Source organism: Capra hircus, chromosome 13 (assembly GCF_001704415.2).
Source record: "Capra hircus breed San Clemente chromosome 13, ASM170441v1, whole genome shotgun sequence".
Taxonomy (NCBI): Eukaryota; Metazoa; Chordata; class Mammalia; order Artiodactyla; family Bovidae; genus Capra; species Capra hircus.
In genome coordinates this window covers 68,644,359-68,662,129 of record NC_030820.1, presented here as the reverse complement: position 1 = coordinate 68,662,129, position 17,771 = coordinate 68,644,359, and the positions used below count along the sequence as shown (strand labels likewise).

Sequence of the window (17,771 nt, the reverse complement as noted above, 5' to 3'; positions counted from 1 at the left end):
TTGTACAAGTAGAAGACATAAATTTTTCCTTTCCACATATACCCTGCAGTATTTTCAGCTGTATAATCCATCCGTCCACCCATCCAACCATTCATTCAATCATCCGTCCATCCATCTATCCAGCCAGCTACCTTCTCTCTTTAAAAAAAAAAGTTTTAATTTTTTTGCAGTATAGTTGATTTGCAATGTTGCGTTAGTTTCAGATATACAGTAAAGTGATTCAGTTTTATATATAGTCATTCTTTCTTTTTTAAAAATGTATTTATTATTATTATTTTTACTTCACAATATTGTATTGGTTTTGCTACACATCAACATGAATCCGCAGCAGGTGTACACATGTTCCCCATCCCGAACCCCACTCCCACCTCCCCCCACCCAACACCATTATTCTTTCTCAGATGCTCTTCTCAGATAGGTTATCACAGAAAATTGAGTAGAGTTTCCCATGCTACACAGTAGGACCTTGCTAGTTACCTGTTTTATATACAGTATTGTGTGTTCATTCCAAGCTCCTGATTTGTCCCTCCCCACCCTATACCAGCTCTCCTTCCTGCCATTCTTTCAAACAAAGAGTGTATGTACTGCAGGCCAGGTAATGCATTTTTCTACCACTGGGAAAATAAAGTTAAAAAATACATCCCTGGTCCTTCAAAGAATCTAGTGAGAGAACAACACAAACAATTACAGAAACATTGGATTAGGGCTGAAAGGGAGGGAGGCTTCTAGAGAAGAGAATAGCTCAGGAAATTTAGACAAGACTTCCCAGAGGTTAGATTCATAAATGACTGTAGTAATGGCAGCCACGGTGCTCTTTCCCATGGCTTCCTTCAGTAAAAACCAAAGTCTTGGGACCTCCATGGTGGGCCAGTGGTTAAGACTTTGCCTTCTGTTGCAGGGGTTGCAGGTTCAATCCCTGGTCGGGGAGCTATGATCCCAGGTGCCTCTAGACCAAAAAACCAAAACATAAAGCAGAAACAATATTGTAACAAATTCAATAAAGACTTTAAAATTGGTCCACATCAAAAATGAAATTTTAAAAGAAAAAAGACTGAAGTCTTCACCATAGAAACCAGTTCAAAGAGAGTGATCTTGCAAGGGGCTTTATTGAGTTAATTTCCTGCTTATAACCATCCCCACCTAGAGCTTATCATCTCTATTAGCTTACTTGTACGTCTATTTCAAGTTTTGATCTAGCTTGACTTGAGCCTTTCAGAGGGAGGTTAAAGTTTTAGGAGTTTATTCTGTCTTAGAGTTTACAGACTTCTTTTGAAAAGCTCTGTGGAGGTGACTCATGGAATCAGCCAGGCTTTCTCCAGTATAACAATTCCAGAATGTACTAACCCAGAGATGCAACGCTCGGTTCCTTTTGAGTCATTGATTAGGTTGCCAGATAAAATACAGGACACTCAATAACAATAAATTTCAAATAAACAACAATTTTAAAAAATGTAAGTGTGTCCCAAATATTTCATGGGATATAAGTATTATATCCCAAATATTAGTTGCTATTTATTTATACAAAAAAGTAATTCATTTAGTTGAAATTCAAATTTAATGACATGTCCCGTACTTTTATTGCTGAACCTGGCAACCCTAGTCATCGGAGAAAGAGGCTTTCTGGCCAAGGGAATTTTACCCATGAAGGAAGCCAAATGCATAAAATACAAAAACATTCAAAAATAATCATGAAGGAAATGTTAATTGCCTTATACATCTCACAGCCTTTTGAATTAGAATATATGGATACATCACAAAACTTTCTTGATGACCTAATGTCATTGGTGTGAATATTAATTATTGCAGTGTGTGATGTCGTCAAATATACTAGAGGTTATTCAGGCTGCTTGTCTTTATATTGAATGCTACCAGACATCTGTGACTTTAGAATTTTAAATGTTTTTTTAATCACTCTTTCTCCATCCCCATCATTATCAAATTACCAATTGAACCCCCTTGTGTCCATCAAAAATTATTTTCGCAGAGTCTAGAAACACTTAACTTTTCTTCTGCCTAGCCTGCTGTTAGTAAAAAATGAGATAGTACTAATTCTTGCTAGCAGTATGTGTAAACAAGAATTAGGGTCTTGTATGAAAAGGTATAAATAGGGCTTCCCAAGTGGCTCACTGGTAAAGAATTCACCTGCCAGTTCCTGCAGGAGACCCAGATTTGACCACTGGGCCAGGAAGATTGTCTAGAGGAGGAAATGGCAACCCACTCCAGTATTCTTGCCTGGAGGATTCCATGGACAAAGGAGCCTGGCAGGCTACGGTCCATGAGGTCACAAAGAGTGGGGCACACCTAAGCGACTGAGCGTGCATGAAAAGGTTATTGAGCTCGTGATAAATATTTAACATTTCAGAGATTTTAAGAAACTAATTTCTGGTCTTTTAATTTTACTTTTCTCAAACATGTGTTCACTCACTTATTACAATAATATTATTATCGAAAAGAGGTTTATATAGACCTCTACAGCTTCAACATTTAAGACATAACATTTAGAATTAATCTTTAGAAATATGCATCTTTAAATGGTTAGAGGGTGATTTTAAGTTGAGTGTTTCCATCTGAATATTATGTAGTCTCCAAATGGTGTATTCATTCAATTTACACAATTGCATGGGTCCTGTAGGTGAATTCCCACCTGGTCTCAGGTTCCCTCCAGAGGATCTTCCCAACCCAAGGATCAAATCTGGTCTCCTGCATTGCAGGCAGATTCTTTACCATCTGAGTCACCAGGGAAGCCTCCTATGTTAAGCAGTGTTGTTTAAATGCGAAAGCACTATTCCCTTCTCACCTAGATTTTTCTTCCAAGGATAAACACTGGATCTTAACCTATCCTGCACATTTATTTTAGATTTCAACGTTTTGACCAAATGGGAAAGGAAAAATACATTTTTTAAAAACTGCATATTTCCAAGGAGAACACTCAGCTTCAGTGGAGAGTTGACTCTCATCCTTAGCACTTCACTGTTTCTTCATCTGAGAATCTTTGTGGTAAAGAATCTAAGTCCTCATGACATTTGTCAGGGCACAAAGAAGTCCCTGCTGGCAGATACTCTTAAAAGTTGGGGTTACATTTCTGCATCAAAACTCTTGAAAGTTTATCCACCAGATTTCCCTAAGGATGAAACCTGCTGTAAATATCTGCCAAAGTCCATTACCTGTAAAGATACTTTCTCCCTTGAACTTTTCTCCAAGAAACACTCTTCTGCCCATAAGTTCTTTGAGAATGTGGACTATTACTGTTTATTCCCTGCGCTAGCCTAGTGCCTGCCTCATGAACTAAGTCCTCCAGAACTATTTGCTCAATGAATATATTAAGAAGGACTGAAGATTGATGAGTGGCATAGTGGCTCCAGTGGCAGATGTAAGAATTCTTAAGTGAAGGAATTCTTATTAACATGTGGAGGACGGTTTCTTTGAGGTTGAATTAACATTTTTTGAATAGTTAATTAATATATATTTTTAAGTATGAAAGTACCACACTGGGAAGAAATACAGTCTATTGTGGTGGTGATGGTTTAGTTGCTAAGTTGTGTGCAAGTCTTGTGAACCCATGGACTGTAGCCTGCCAGGCTCTTCTGCCCTCTGTCCTCTCCCCATGGGATTTCCCAGGCAAGAATACTGGAGTGGGTTACCATTTCCTTGTCTAAGAAGTCTTCTGGACCCAGGGATCAAACCCAGGTCTCCTGGCTTGCAGGCGGATTCTTTGCCAACTGAGCCTCCAGGAATCTTTTCCTTTCTTCTTCCATTCCTCTCGCCCCTCTCTCGGGCCCTTCCTTCCATCTACTTCTGTATATAAATACAGATGTAGGAAAGTGATTGCTCAATGTTCATTGTTTAATTGGGGAGTTTTTTTTGGGGGGGATTTTTGGTAACTTTAAAAATTACTTTTCTGTATTACATGAAAAAAATTTGCAATAATCTTATATGGTCAAAAGAAATTAAAGTCAATAATCATTTAAACTTAAAAAAATGCTCTTTGAAGATCACTTGAGATTTAGAGTGAGTCTGTCTAGTCAAGGTTATGGTTTTTCCAGTAGTCATGTATAGATGTGAGAATTGGACTGTGAAGAAGGCTGAGCCCTGAAGAATTGATGCTTTTGAACTGTGGTGTTGGAGAAGACTCTTGAGAGTCCCTTGAACTGCAAGGAGATCCAACCAGTCCATTCTGAAGGAGACCAGCCCTGGGATTTCTTTGGAGGGAATGATGCTGAAGCTGAAGCTCCAGTACTTGGCCACCTCATGCCAAGAGTTGACTCATTGGAAAAGACTCTGATGCTGGGAGGGATTGGGGGCAGGAGGAGAAGGGGACAACCGAGGATGAGATGGCTGGATGGCATCACTGAATCGATGGACATGAGTCTGGGTGAATTCTGGGAGTTGGTGATGGACAGGGAGGCCTGGTGTGCTTCGATTCATGGGGTTGCAAGGAGTCGGACACGACTGAGAGACTGAACTGAACTGAACTGAACTGAACTGAATATGTCTGGTCTCAAAGCCTGTTGAAGACAGGTGAGAAGACAGAGTGGAGGCCTCAGATCTGGTTGCCGTGGTTTGCATCTTCTTCCAAAGAGTTCCTCTGCAAAGGTCCCTGAACTGTATCTCAGACCTTGCTTCCATCAGACTTCAAAATTCCCTGTTCTGAACCCTGCATCTGGGATCCACTTGGAAGCTGTCTGTACCCATGACTCAAGGACTCAAGTGCCCATGACTTTAGGCTCTCTAGGTGCACACTAGGATGGGGAGCTTGCAGGAGATCCAGGGTAGTGGTGAAAGCTCCTCCTCTGAGGGGTAAGTCCTGGACTCACTGGAAGGCCTTTAGGTCTCTGTCCTTGGGATCTGAACACGTGAAAATTAAAGGAGAGAATAGTTTCTGCTTTTAAATAGACCAAGCCATCTTTTGTGGGAGCTCTTACAGGGACTTGTCTATTCGTGCAAGGAATGGAGGACACATGGGCTCCTTAGGAAAGAATTGGTCTCATGAGAACTTAGCTTATATCTCAGCAGACCCCGGGACCAACTTACCACTTTAACCTTTGCAACACCTTTACACAAAATCTCAAGCCTTGCCTTTGGTTTTCCTGGCTGGTTTCCAATATATTTTTTTTCTAGAGACAGTTGTACTCAGTCCTTTCATGAGGTAACCACCCATGTGCATTTTTAAACCTTCAGTGGAATGTCTTTCCCTTTCTTCTTGGTAAATTCTACTCTGGCACAACCAGTGGTATGAGTTAACCAGACCTGTTTTTCTACTCCCCTTGGTATACAAGAGAAGTACATTTCCCAGCTTCCTTTGCAGTTAGGTGGAACAATTTCTGGCTAGTGGAATGTGGATAGCAATGATTTAAGCAATGTTTGATTGGCTCCTAGAGTCTCTTGAGACGTCTAGAGTCTGTGTCTTCAATGTGAAGAAGTCCCATCACTTCATGGCAAATAGAAGGGGAAAAAGTAGAAATAGTGACAAATTTCATTTTCTTGGGCTCCAAAATCACCTTGGACGGTGACTGCAGCCACAAAATTAAAAGGAACTTGCTCTTTGAAAGGAAAGCTATGACAAACTGAGACAACATGTTAAAAAGCAGAGACATTGTTTTGCCAACAAAAGTCCATCTAGTCAAAGCTACGGTTTTCCCTGGAGTCACGTATGGATGTGAGAGTTGGACCATAAAGAAGGCTGAGCACCCAAGGATTAATGCTTTCAAACTGTGGTGTTGGAGAAGACACTTAGGAGATCCTTGGACTGCAAGATCAAACCAGTCAATCTTAAAGGAAATCAATCCTAAATATTCATTGGAAGGACTGATGCTGAAGGTCCAATGCTTTGGCCACCTAATGTGAAGAGCCAATTTATTGAAAAACACCCTGATGCTGGGAAAGACTGAGGGCAGGAAAAGAAGGGGGCAACAGAGGATAAGATGGTTAGATAGCATTACTGACTCAATAGACAAGAGTTTGAGCAAACTCCAGGAGATAGTGAAGGACAGAGAAGCCTGGCATGCTGTAGTCCGTAGGGTTCAGACATGACTTAGTGATGAACAGCAAGTTGGGAAGAGGAAGAGGATGAAGTGAAAATCCAGAGGAAAAATTCTGAGTCCTTGGGAATAATAGAATTGATTAAATGGTGTAACCTAGAATCTTAGGTCACTACAGAGAAGAGCTACCTGGCTAGGAGTAGCTGAATTAGACTGTGCACAAGCAGGAAATAAACTTTGATTGCATTTACTCATTTACACTTAGAGAATTTTTGTTCCTGTATATATGAAACCCATTTAAAACATCCTCATCTCTAACTTTGCTGAGTACCATGCGTGAGGTTAACCCAGATTCATGTTTCTCCAAAAGGTTCTTTTCATAGTATAAAATTTTTCTTTTTAGACCCCTTCCTCTCCCAACAAACTGAAAACATTTCAAGAGCAGAGCTTTGTCTTTATTCATCTTTGTAAACTTTTGCAGATTATTGTATCTGGAACATTCTAGGATCTCCTGGATCCCAGGACTCTTTGACCAAAATTTGCGTCCTTGTATATTGCTTGTCAGACAGAGCTGGAGGGGAAGGAATGCAAGAATCAGTGGATTAGAAGTGCAGGTCCAAGTCTCAACAGTGTTTTCGTGGTAAACAACTCAGAGATACTCAAGGAAGTATTTATATTTTCTTCCTCCTATAACCTCCCATGGACATGGTTACAGACAGTTGGCCAAAAGAGGCCAAAATGGGAGTGGGTCATTAGAAGGCTTGGATGCGAGGATAACAGCAAGTTGGGGTGGATGCCAACTTCCCTGGATACCAAGGTGGGGAAGTGGCTATGATCTCCATTTCTGCCCCAAGATTAGGTACCAGGAAGTCAGAGCTTGGATTTTCTGCACATATATTTTCTGTTCAAGAACAAGATGCTTTTTAAAGCAGACCAGAGGGGAAGAAACTTCACTGCCCAACTGAAGAGCTCGGAGACAGCACGTGGCTGTAGCCTGGGAGGACCACTTTCATCTGCTGCCTGTACTCACTGTTCTGGGAAACGTCTTGCCTGACTCTCTCGGTGTGGAGACTTCAAAGTATCAGTATTCACACACAGCAGTTTTCAAGATGTACTTTTCTCTCTCTCTCTTTTTTTATTTTTACTGTAACTCAAGGAAAGTCAATGCATTTAGAAACTAGAGTGGTTTTATTCAGATGTTCAAGTTACATTTTTACTTCCTCAGTTCAGTCCTCAATCTCCTCATCCTCATTGGTCAAAAAAATGGAGAAGGATTATTCTGAATCATTTACCTAGAACTTGGACTGGGTTTATAGAGGCCAATGTAACTTCTGAGAAATCAGAAAGATGTGGGAGTATCGGAATGCTTTGCCCCATGGCTATGAGGTTCACATGCAAACACAGGTTGATGACGCTTGGAGAGTGTGAGCACCAGCGATTCTTTGCAGTAAATCCCCTAAGATCAGTCCTTGGACTACACTCTGCAAACTCAAACAATGCTCTATTTTCTTACTTAGGAAAAAGGTGAAGGGAGTCACAGCTGAGAATACCTACTATGTGTTAGTTACTGTTCATTCACTTTGCAACTGTCTACTAAGTGCTTCCCACAAGCTAGCCACAAAGTTGATTGAGATTTGATTTGATTAGGTTACTGAGTCCAAACTCATAATGCTTGCCAAACTACAGGCTAATAAAGTGAGAAACAAATTGTTGGGGCAAAGAATAGCAACTTTATTCAGAAAGCCAGCAGACCGAGAAGATGGCAGACTAGTGTTCCAAAGAACCATCCTACCTGAGTTAGAATTCAGGCCTCTTTCGTACTAAAAGGGGAGGAGGTGTGATTGGTTATCACAGACTTCTTGGTGCTGGAATCCTTTGTTCTTTCCACTCTGCACACAGCTATGATCACAATGTTCTTATGAACTTCCAACAAGACAAAGATTATTCTCTACTTTGCAACTTTTTTCTTTATGGATGAAAAAGTATTATACTTGTTAAAAAGGATTATACTTTTAAAGGTTAGAACATTGAGAATGGGCTATCTAGTGCACTTCAAATTATAGGCAACATTCATAACTTGTAGCAAGAGCAGTGAGTACAAAGGTTAAAATAAAAGAAACATATCCAGCATGGAGTCAGATATGTTCTTCCCTATTCCAATTATAAGGAGCTCAGATTCTCCAGTTCAATTTGATTTGCTGTAGAGAGTGTATTCATTGAGTCTACTTCATGTTTTATAGAGGTTTTTAAGACACAGAGGTTATCAGTCTACATCATGGGAACTAGCACCAAATACTTTTGCACTGGAGGAGGCTAGAGAGGATGACTTGATGGTAGAAGATGGAATGAAGGGTGTTCTTGCCAAGAAAGGGGATTTGCTAGCAAGTTTAGGTGAGGGTCTGAGAATCCCAGTGGTCTAGGAAGTGGAGACAGTTTGAGTCCTGCTCAACCTACTGTGTTTTCGGAAGAGAATTCTATAGAACGGGTTTCCCAGCTGGTTCAGTTGTAAAGAATCTGCCTGCCAGTGAAGGAGACATGGGTTTGATCCCTGGGTCAGGCAGATCCCCTGGAGTAGGAAATGGCAACCCACTCCAGTATTCTTACCTGGAAAATTCCATAGACAGACGTGTCCTCTGTCACAAAGAGTCGGACATGACTGAGTGATTGAGCACACATTCTACAGAACACCAACCAGCAAGATGCTGTAGGTAAAAGTGTTTTACAGTCAAGCAGATTTGGAAAGCTTCGTATATAGTATAAGAACTTTCTTATACTAAGAAACTATACGTCTTATACTAGATAAGTTTCTTGTATAAGAACTTTCACATGATATAATAAGACCTCTAGGAAATTTTACAGGAAAGAAAAAAAAAATCATGTCCCCATTCCACTGCCCCCAGTCCCAGGCCATTGCAGACTTAATTCACAGCATATTATTATGTAATTTAATATTTATTCACATTCCATGAATTTGGAATTTTCTTCATCTGATTTCTTAAAATATGGAAGCAGTTCAACCTGGAACACTGCCCTGCCCTAAAGGAGTGGTCAAACATATATTTCATAATTATTTTTATTAATGTACATATTTGCTTGAAGCTATAAGTCTTTTGGGCTTTCCTGGTAGCTCAGCTGGTAAAGAATCTGCCTGCAATGCAGGAGACCCAAGTTTGATTCCTGGGTCTGGAAGATCTGCTGGAGAAGGGATAGGTACCAACTCCAGTATTCTTGGGCTTTCCTTGGTGGCTCAGCTGGTAAAGAATCTGCCTGCAATGCAGAAGACCTGGGTTTGATCCCTGGGTTGGGAAGTTCCCTTGGAGGAGGGCATGGCAAGCCACTGCAGTATTCTTGCCTGGAGAATCCTCATGGACAGAGGAGTCTGGCGGGCTTCAGTCCATAGAGTCGCAAAGAGTCAGGCACAACTGAGTGGCTAAGCACAGCACAGCACATAAGTCATACACTGTGAATATATTGTGATTAACATCTAAAGACATGTTTTACATTATAAAATATATCATATGTGTTACATCAAGTCTCATGACTGTATCTGTAATCAGGAGGAAATACTTATTATGTTAACAGCTTGCACTAGGAAAGGAAGGGGTTTGAGAGAAGACTTTTGGGAATAAGATGAAAACCAAGTCAAGCGTCATGGTGATCAAAGAAGGGAAGTGGTGACTAATTCATTTTGGGAAGAGAGAAGGAAAAAAATATATCAAGGGAAGAAGTATGCCAAATGATAAGGCAGAAGTCTGGTGCTCAAACTTCAGCGTTTTAGTAAACTTTAGAAGCTTAATAGATTCAGAGTCAACTTCCAGCTGCTTGTGTTGCTATAATATGAATCCTTTGCATCTTCTCAAACTTGTTAGTGGGCCTTTCCCAGTGGCTCACTGGAAAAGAATCCGCTTGCAGTGCAGGAGATGCAGGAGACTCAGGAGACACAAGTTTGATCCCTGGGTCAGGAATATCCCCTGGAGAAGGAAACGGCACCCCACTCCAGTACTCTTGCCTGGAAAATTCCATGGGCAGAGGAGCTTGGCCGGCTACAGTCCACAGGGTCACAAAGAGTCAGACACAAATGAAGTGACTGAGCGCACACACATATACAAACTTGTTATCCAGGGTTGTCATACATTCACATTTTGCATTAATGTTTGACAAGATGGAAATTTAAAAGAGCTGTGTGAACTGATGAAAAATGAATGTGTATAAAACACAAATGGGATGCCCCAAACTGAAGTGTTTGGTAGAAGTGGGAGTCCAGGGTTCTCTAGGGAAATTGTGGGGTTTTTATGGAGCTCTGAATGTGCAGTGGGGGTTTGATAAATTTTGTCTAACTGTTATGGACAGGAAATGAAAATCCACGTTTGGTATGCATATATGATGGATGGGGACAGAGATAAAGAGAGGAACAGATACAGATATGGAGTTAGAGGTCTCTACAGTGCCTTGAAAATCGTATTTTTTAATTATAAATGTTTTGTATCATAGACACTTTATAAAAAGTGGTCTGCTCTGATGTCCATACAGAGACCAGTAGTAGAAGAGGAGGCAGTAGGCTTTGGCACTCAATCTATAGAAGTCCCAGCAGCTGATTGAAAGTTGGTAGCCATAGTTAAAGGTAGGGAGAGCCAGGCTCACTTGTCTTCTCTAAGCTTGGAGTTCTCTTGGGGCTGAGATAACTGTGAGGTCCTGTTCTGGAACCAGAAAGCCAAATGTTCACAGAAAGTTTTGGGGGAAAATGACTAAAGGGAAACATCAGAGACTAGGGAAACATCAGGGGCTAGAGTTCAGTGAGAAGGGACTGCAAAGAGGCAAGCAATTGTAGCCAGGTCTGCTGTCTAGAAGGCAGGAGGTGACTATCCTTTTCTGATCATGACTGGCCAGTCCACTTCCTTTCTGAATTTGTGCTTCTTTCTGAGGCTTGGAGAAAGCTCCAGCTGCAGGGTTTTGGAGCAGCTGAGAGGAGATACCAGAAGTCAAAGGTAGGAGCAGCGGCTGCACTTTGCTAGAGCAGCTGTGAAGAGATACCCCACGTCCAAGGTAAGAGAACCCCAGTAAGACAGTAGGCACTGAGAGGGCATCAGAGGGCAGACAGACTGAAACTATAATCACAGACAACTAGCCAATCTGATCACATGGACCACAACCTGTCTTACTCAAACTAAGCCATGCTGCGTAGGGCCACCAAGATGGATGGGTCATGGTGGAGGGTTCTGACAAAATGTGGTCTACTGGAGAAGGGAATGGAAAACCACTTCAGTATTCTTACCTTCAGACCCTAGGTTGGTAGGGGCCCAATATGCTACTGGAGATCAGTGGAGAAATAACTCCAGAAAGAATGGAGGGATGGAGCCAAAGCAAAAACAACATCAAGGTGTGGATGTGACTGGTGATAGAAGCAAGGTCTGATGCTGTAAAGAGCAATATTTCATAGGAACCTGGAACGTGAGGTCCGTGAATCAAGGCAAATTGGAAGTGGTCAAACAGGAGATGACAAGAGTGAACGTCAACATTCTAGGAAGCAGCAAACTAAAATGGACTGGAATGGGTGAATTTAACTCAGATGACCACTGTATCTACTACTGTGGGCAGGAATCCCTTAGAAGAAATGGAGTAGCCATCATTGTCAACAACAACCACAAAAACTAGACCATTCAGGTATGACCTAAATCAAATCCCTTATGATTACACAGTGGAAGTGAGAAATAGATTTAAGCTACTAGATCTGATAGACAGAGTGCCTGATGAACTATGGACAGAGGTTCACGACATTGTACAGGAGACAGGAATCAAGACCATCCCCAAGGAAAAGAAATGCAAAAAAGCAAAATGTCTGTCCGAGGAGGCCTTACAAATAGCCATGAAAAGAAGAGAAGCAAAAAACAAAGGAGAAAAGGAAAGATATACCCATTTGAATTCAGAGTTCCAAAGAATAGCACGGAGAGATAAGAAAGCCTTCCTCAATGATCAGTGCAAAGAAATTGAGGAAAATAATAGAATGGGAAAGACTAGAGATCTCTTCAAGAAAATTAGAGATACCAAGGGAACATTTCATGCAAAGATGGGCTCGATAAAGGACAGAAATGGTATGGACCTAACAGAAAGCAGAAGCAGAAGATATTAAGAAGAGGTGGCAAGAATACACAGAAGAACTATACAAAAAAATCTTCACGACCCAGATAACCACGATGGTGTGATCACTCACCTAGAGCCATCCATCCTTGAATGTGAAGTCAAGTGGGCCTTAGGAAGCATCACTACAAACAAAGCTAGTGGAGGTGATAGAATTCCAGTCGAGCTATTTCAAATCCTAAAAGATGGTGCTGTGAAAGTGCTGCACTCAATATGCCAACAAATTTGGAAAACTCAGCAGTGGCCATGGGACTGGAAAAGGTCAGTTCTCATTTCAATCCCAAAGAAAGGCAATGCTAAAGAATGCTCAGCTACTACACAATTGCACTCATCTCACATGCTAGTAAAGTAATGCTCAAAATTCTCCAAGCCAGGCTTCAGCAATATGTGAACCATGAACTTCCAGATGTTCAAGCTGGTTTTAGAAAAGGCAGAGGAACCAGAGATCAAATTGCCAACATCTGCTGGATCATGGACAAAGCAAGAGAGTTCCAGAAAAACATCTATTTCTGCTTTATTGACTGTGCCAAAGCCTTTGACTGTGTGGATCACAATAAAATGTGGAAAATTCTGAAAAAGATGGAAATACCAGACCACCTGACCTGCCTCTTGAGAAACCTGTATGCAGGTCAGGAAGCAACAGTTAGAACTGGACATGGAACAACAGACTGGTTTCAAATAGGGAAGGGAGTATGTCAAGGCTGTATATTGTCACCCTGCTTATTTAACTTCTATGCAGAGTACATCATGAGAAACGCTGCATTAGATGAAGCACAAGCTGGAATCAAGATTGTTGGGAGAAATATCAATAACCTCAGACATGCAGGTTACACCACCCTTATGGCAGAAGAGCTATAGATAGCACAATTTGATCTTGGAGGTCAAAGAAAACTTAACTGGAAAAGTGACATCAAACCTGAGAAAGTGAAGAACTAAAGAGCTTCTTGATAAAATGAAAGAGGAGAGTGAAAAAGTTGGCTCAACTCTCAACATTCAGAAAACTAAGATCATAGCATCTGGTCCCATCATTTCATGGCAAATAGATGGAGCAACAGTGGAAACAGTGTCAGACTTTATTTTTTGGGGCTCCAAAATCACTGCAGATGGTGATTGCAGCCATGAAATTAAAAGACGCTTGCTCCTTGGAAGGAAAGTTATGCCCAAACTAGATAGCATATTAAAAAGCAGAGACATTACTTTGCTGACAAAGGTCCACCTAGTCAAGGCTATGGTTTTTCCAGTAGTCATGTATTGATGTGAGAGTTGAACCATCAAGAATGTTGAGTGCCCAAGAACTGATGCTTTCGAACTGTGGTGTTGGAGAAGACTCTTGAGAGTCCCTTGGATTGCAAGGAGATCCAATCAGTCCATCCTAAAGGAGATCTTTCCTGAGTGTTCATTGGAAGGACTGATGTTGAAGCTGAAACTCCAAAACTTTGGCCACCTGATGCGAAGAACTGACTCAGTGGAAAAGACCGTGATGCCGGGAAAGATTGAGGGCAGGAGGAGAAGGGGACGGCAGAGGATGAGATTGCTGGATGGCATCACCGACTCAATGGACATGAGTTTGGGTAAAGTTCGGGAGTTGGAGATGGACAGGGAGGCCTGGCGTGCTGCAGTCCATGGGGCTGCATATTTGGACATGACTGAGTGACCAAACTGAACTGAACTGGGGCTTGGACACCATCAGCTCTGAGAAAGATCTTCAGCTCAGCTCAGTTCAGTCGCTCATCTTCTATTTCCCCCCATGGCCCTGTAGGCTTCTGTTCATCTATTAGATCTCAGGTTTGATGTCACTTTTCCAGTTAAGTTTTCTTTGACCTCCAAGATCAAATTGTGCTATCTATTCTCATTTCACTCTGCCTGTTACCTTCCTGGTATTAATTCCCTGAGAGACTTCACCCTGCACAAACATATGTTCTGAAGAATCCAGAAGGGAGTCGTTCAGTTCAAGAAGGGGAGGGGGTTTGAGTAACACTTACCCAGGTGGCCTCTCTCCTCATGTTGAGAGATCGGCATGCTGGAATGAAACCAAGGATATTATCAGTCTCTGGAGTTGAGAAGAGTGTTATTTAACCTTTAATCTTCAAAGTCCATGGACTTGAAACTGAAGTTTATATACCTCTAAGTACTAATAAACATTTTCCCAAAAGATACCTGAAGAAACTTGGTTTTGGATCACCCACTTCTGTATGAACTCATTTCTAATATTGGCCCAACTGCGTTGGTCTTTGAATTTCTCTTCTTTATTTCATAATCTCCCACTTCCAAAGAAAAACAAATAAACAAAAATAGCATACCTTTTACCCACTAAGATTTCTTATTATGGTGCATTGTGCTAACATGAAAGACTTCCAGGGAACCAAGCAAAAGGATAATTCAAAACATTAAAAATAATTTTCAACGCTAGATCATTGTGAGATATTTGTTATCTAACTCAGTTGTAATAATTTGAGTAACAATGGTTAGAGGAGAAGCTTCCATTTTTATATACTTGTTTTTGTGAGCAAATTTTCTAAGCATTTGATGTCTATAAAACAAATACGCAAAAAGGGAAATAGAATCAATACAAAATCCTCTTTCTTTCATTAAACTAGTCACAATCATCCTCAGAAACATCAACAGCCTCATGGATCTATCTCATTAAAAGATGCGTTTCCAGTACAATTGTGTTTTTTCTACTTAATAAATAGCTACCAAATTTTGTAATGTATTTTACATGGATTAGTTTAATCCACAGTTTAGTAGTTATAAGAATGATGTCTCCATGTAGGAGACATTATTCTTAATACTTAGCACCATATAGCTCTAGGAACTGTGAAGTTTAAAAGTCAATTTATTACGTATGGTAGCAGATAAACATGATCAATTAAAGATTTTTAAGCAATAAAGTATGAGCTTGCATGAACTTAAACATCTGTGTGGGAAATGAAACAGTTTACGGAAAAAAGAAAAACGTAAAGTATCTGATTGTTACAAGATCATTTGTTCTTTTTTAGATGGATGTTATGGTTATGAAATTACAATGATTTTCTTTAAAGAACCCACAGATTATATTTAAAAAACTGCTTCACAGTTTTGTTTAAAAATGTCCATGTTCACTGTATACTCCAAATAATATCCTTTGCCAGGGGGCACCAAACCTTTCAAAGTTGTTTTGGAGAGTAAATAAGCAAAATTTTTGAAGAGCTGTGCTCTAAAGCAGGGGTCCCCAACCTCTGAGATCTATTGCCTGATGATCTGAGGTGGAAGTTTATTTCTATTATTTAAATATTATGGAATAATAATAATATAAATAAAGCACATAATAAATGCACTTGAATCATCCCCAAACCATCCTCCACAACCCTGGTACCTGGAGAAATTGTCTTCCACAAGACTAAAACCACTGGGAGCTGCAGGTCTAAGGAACCACGCCTGGAAAATTGGAAAGTCGGCTTAGTTCCTCATCTTGGTAAGGGGTATCACTAACAGGTGGGACGGTGACCCTCCAGGGCATCTCTCCCAACCAGAATGCCATTCTTTATCAACCATTCTAGCTCTGGAGTGAGCTCATATTGGAGAATCTTCCTTAAGCTTGAGTTCACAAGTCCTTCATTCTGGAACTCTTCCCTGACCAGCCTGGCTAGACCCAATGAGGTTGTCTTGATAAACGCTTTCAGGGACCCCACGCTGCGTGCTTTCTCAGATCCTGTGTTATGTTTCATAACTAAGCATTTCAAAGGACTTGACCAAAATCCAAAGAGGTCGCTGCACGGCAAGCTCAGTGAAGGCAGGGCCAGCCTCACTTTGGCTCATTCTTTTCTCTCTAGCTCTGCGCACAGGGGGGGCAGAGGCTCACAGAAGCCTAGTAATCATTATTTGTTGAATGATTGGAAGAACTAAACAAAAGGAAAGTCTTTAAAATGCAAATACGCTAAGAAAAGCAATGCTTTCAGGTATGTATGTGTATTTGTTGCCTGTTTTCTTATTTTCAAGATTAATTATGCAGTTACTGTGAGCCTGTGTATTTGGCTGTGTTATTGCACTTTGTGGGCAGGAAAGAGTTAAAGATTTTACTCAGTGAGACTGGGAGCAATGGCGACTCCCCAGGCAGGCTGACTTTGGATGTGGCAGCTACAGCGGTGCTGTTCTGGTATAAGATTTAGGGAACATCACTGAAAAGACGGTACTGGGGTCCTGAGGACTTGGGTCCATTCTTCCAGGGAAATCTCTTGAATCTAGAAGACGTGGAGACAGACTCTTTCCATAGTAATAGACATGGGAGAAGAGATCTGAAATTGTTCAAAATTGTGCAAATATAAAACAATAAGATGGAATAAAGATATAAAGCTTCTGCCATGGCAGCAACAAGCATTTCTGCCCTTTGGTGCGGTTCTCTCTGTTTCTCAGTGGTGGGGAAGCCCATAAAACAAGAATGCTTCTTTGAACTCTGATATTCAGAGGGCCTTGGGGGCCTCTGGATGGATAAAACTAGTTTAAGAGCAAGCTATTCAAAAGAAGATGAAGTGGTAGTAGCCAGGAGAAAGACATCTGAGGATGATTTAGTGAAACTTAGGCTTGAACTCTGACTCTGCAATTTCCAGCTGTGTAAGATTGGCAAGTGACTTAACTTCTCTAAGTTTCAGCTTCCTCATTAGTAAAACGGGATTTTGCAATACTCTGTAAGTGAAAGAATGGATATGAAAGTGTGGGCTTGGTAAGAGGTTGTCCAGTAAATGTTTGTCGCAACTGTCGGAAGATAGAGATTTTTAGAATTAGACTGGTACCTGGACATTCATGAGCAAAGTTTAGAGAGTTGGATGAACAGAATGACCTTTGGGTCTAACCCTGTGTGTACATACATCTAAGTCTCTGGGTGTGCCACAGAGTTGCCCAGTCTTGGCACTATTGACATTTTGGGCTGGACAAGCCTTTGTTACTGAGGGTGGGGTGGGGTGCATTATAAGATATTTACCAATATCCCTGACCTCTACACACTAGATGTATTAACACCCCTGCCTAAAGTTGGGACAACCGAAAATGTCTCCAGACATTGCCAAATGACTTCTGGGGTGGTGGGGGTAGGGGGTGCAAAACTGCCCCTGGTTGAGAACCACAACCCTAGATGAACTCACATATAGGAAAATCTGATGTGTGTCTGGAGGCGGGGACGTTGGAGGTTGGGGAGCGAGTGAGAGTTGTGGCTAAAATATTAAATGTGTCAATGTCACAATAAGGCAAACCCTGAGCTTTTCCTTTTAAAGGTACCTCAGATGACTTACTGTTCAAAAAATAAACTATGATAGGATGACATAAATTACACAAAGCACTTAACATATATTTACCTTACAACATTTTCTCATGCTATAATGTCATTGTTTAGTTGCTAAGTCATGTCCAACTCTTTTGAGACCCCATGGACTGTGGCCAGCCAGGCGCCTCTGGCCATGAGATTCTCCAGGCAAGAATACTGGAGTGGATTGCCATTGCCTTTTCCAGGGGATCCTTCTGACCCAGGAATTGAACCTGGGTCTCTTGCATTGCTGACAGATTCATTACCTCCTGAGCTACTAAGGAAGCATTAAGATATCAGCTATTTCTAATATGGCTTCAGTTGAGTTCAGTTCAGCTCAGTTGTTTCCGACTCTTTGAGACCCCATGGATTGCAGCATGCCA

The 17,771-nt window shown here is 41.1% G+C and overlaps 1 long non-coding RNA gene across 1 annotated transcript; it reads right to left on the bottom strand.

Moving 5' to 3' along the window:
- On the bottom strand, positions 393–15,532 carry LOC108637427. Its single transcript, XR_001919075.1, has 3 exons — positions 15,469–15,532; positions 14,096–14,133; positions 393–946 (listed from the first exon to the last, which is right to left on the bottom strand). It is a non-coding gene; the product is annotated as an uncharacterized LOC108637427 (long non-coding RNA).